The sequence below is a fragment of the Echinops telfairi genome, unplaced genomic scaffold (assembly GCF_000313985.2).
Source record: "Echinops telfairi isolate 266 unplaced genomic scaffold, ASM31398v2 ScPeMD7_3533;HRSCAF=4204_1, whole genome shotgun sequence".
Taxonomy (NCBI): Eukaryota; Metazoa; Chordata; class Mammalia; order Afrosoricida; family Tenrecidae; genus Echinops; species Echinops telfairi.
Window position 1 is genome coordinate 3,777,892 of NW_022107432.1, and position 2,950 is coordinate 3,780,841.

Genomic DNA, 2,950 nt, shown 5'->3' on the forward strand with positions numbered 1-2,950 from the left:
TCCATTCACACTGGCTGTAAACATACCATTATCTGTTATTCAGAATTGTTAAATCATTTCCAATGAGGGCTTTGTATAGCATGATTACTCTATCCAAATTCTCTCCCACAATATGGCTAATACCTTCTTCTCCTTCAAGCTTCAATTCAGACTTTTTACATCAGTTGAAGTATCATCTAGTTATAGTCCACAACGAAGGAGTCTCTAGTCATTTGTTTCTATCATCGCCTGCTTGGCTTCTCAAATATTGTCTTGCGCTTTTCGGGGAGTTTTGGAATACTAACCTCAAGGTTTGTGGTTGAAACTCACCAGCCACTTTGTGGAAAAAAATAGGAATCTCTGCTCCTGTAAAAATCAACAGCCTTAGAAACTATATTTAGTTGATTTTATTTGATACAAAGAATGTATTTGATAACAAATAATTGTTCTTTAAGAACAAAAAAATCACAGAGCATCTGGTAGGTTTGAACTCCTACCTTGCAATTATCAGTCCAATATTAGAGCTAGTTAAAAGTGTACACAACATTTTTAATTACCCATGAGATTTTATTAAAGAAATCAAATCAAAATTAATGATGCTTTCAGTGAAGCTTGCTCAGTTGTCTCATGAAAGTTCATTGTGTGACAAATGTTAATTGTGGAGAAAAGACTAGGAAATGTACACAAGTAATTATCATCCACTAAGTCTGGAGGCATATTTTCAAAGTAGAATTTAATTTTTGTAGGAATTTCTAGGAAGCATTAGCAATTTTGAGGGTTCTCAAACAAAGTAAATTTGTGCTACTTTTACCAAAAATTCACAAATCCAAAAGGCTTAATACAGCAAATATAGATTAAATTCCATAAAACTTTATAATACGGTCCCAGTTACTGAGTTGCCGGCTCGCTCCTTCAGACACTTGTCCTGGCCTCCCCGCCGCCCAGCTTCTCCCGCCGCAGTCTTCCCCAGTCCATGAGGAAAAGGAATCGAATCGTATGCCCGCTATCAGAAACCTCCAGTCTTTCGACCCCTTTGCTGATGCCAGTAAGGCAATGACCTGCTTCCCGCGGGGACCGAGGATTAGATCCATGTAAGAATTCAACAGTCCACCGGCAGAAAGACCCTTACCACTGTCCAAGGGATCGCTGATGACTACGACAAAAAGAAACCAGTGCCGGCCTTTAACAAGAAATGTGCCTGCAATGGAACTGTGACTGAGCATCCAGAATATGGAGAAGGGGTTTAGCTCCAGGGTGACCAGCGCAAAAACGTATGCCAGTTCCTTGTAGAGATTGGACTGACTAAGGACGACCAGCTGAAAGGTCATGAGTTTTAAGTGCTTGTGGCTCATGGAAGTTTAAGTGAGGATTCCCTTGCAATGAGTAGAAAATTCCCCTTTTGTCCCTTGTCACAAGTTTAAAACCTCACAGTTGTACAAGGGTAAGTCAAAAGGCTTCACTGCAAAGGTCCCATTCCTGGCACAGACATGGAAAAAACTAGCTTTGAGGTCAGGGCTAATATCAAATTTTTCACAAAATTAAAGTGGACATCTCCCCAAATTAACGAAGTGTTGCAACAAGCTTACGGGACTGCTGTCCCATCTAAAACATCCATTTCTAAATTGGTGGAAGCATTTCAGGGAGAGTCAGGGAGACTTCAAAGATGAGCCCAAGAAGGCAAGACCATTCACCTCCACAAAAGAAGAAACTGACTGACGTCTGGAGGGTGGCGGAAGACCACAGTAGATTTTCCATGGACCACTCCGGGATTTTCCAATCTCATGGGGGTCTGCAATTTGCATTGTAAGCCAGATGTTGCAAGCCTCTGGCAACTTTGGGCATGATAGGTGCCAAAAGCATTGTTGGAAGATCAGCTAGCTCAAAGGCCTGATCTCTCCATCAAGCCTTTTAAGCAAGACCAAAGCTATTGAAGATGATTTCGTGGAATGAATTAGAACACTTAAAATGAACATTATTTTGAGTCCTTCAAAGAGGCAAAACTTGCCATTTTTGATATGGTCTAAATCAGCGAAAGAGTTCTGCGGGGAAGGGTTAGAAGGGAAAGAGATAGAAGCACCCCTTCAGAAGTGTATAGACCAAAAAAAAAAGCATAGGCCTAGATGTAGGATACATCAAGAAACAGTAACTTCATCTTTTGATATTTTTGTTTCATAAAAGTTTCTGTGGTTGTATAGCAGTACTCTTTGTCTTACTCTTGTATAATAGGACCATTTCTGGTCCACTTTTGACTCGGACAGTATAACTCCATGCAATAAACTGAAAAGAGCCATAAAAAAAAAGAACAACTGTATGATACAAAAAAATCTAAGAAGCAGCTCTTGCCTCAAGGATAACAGAACATTGATGGGGGCACAAGCATTTTCTTGCACATATGGATTTCAATTAAGGGAAGGGAGATTTTTCATATTTAATTGAAAGCAAGATATGTGTTTAATTTTAAAGATAAAGCACGTTTTGAAAGATTGCCAAGCCAGGAGCACGTTTAGTGAGGTAACCTGTCTGACTAGTTAGAGGAAGCTGAGGAAGACAGAAAGTTTGTGATTGCCTCTTGTGAGTTAAATGGATAGCATCTGCTATATGATATCTCAATACACTGCTATACTCTTATTTCAGCTTACAGTTGAGAAAATAGGATGAATTTACATTTATCTAAAGTCAAACAAGATTTTAGAGGAGTTGCGATTAAAACCAAGTTTTACCTTCTCTATAGAATATAATCACATCAACAGAAACTTGAGCTAAAATAAACAAACAAATATTCTGTATATTTTAAATGAAAATTATCTAGGAATCTGTTCTCTGACAGTTCTATATTTATAATTCAATATTTATTTTGATGATTACTTAGTGATAATTATATAGAGAATGGATTTATTTATAAGAAACATTTTTTTCAAAGTATTCATACCATTTAAATTCCTTGTAATTCTTTACTAAATGATGAAAACTC

At 37.9% G+C, this 2,950-nt stretch overlaps 1 pseudogene; it reads left to right on the forward strand.

Annotated features, from left to right (window-relative positions):
- The first annotated feature begins 975 nt into the window (after nucleotides 1-975).
- On the forward strand, nucleotides 976-1,316 carry LOC105978248 (annotated as a pseudogene).
- Nucleotides 1,317-2,950: the final 1,634 nt, after the last annotated feature.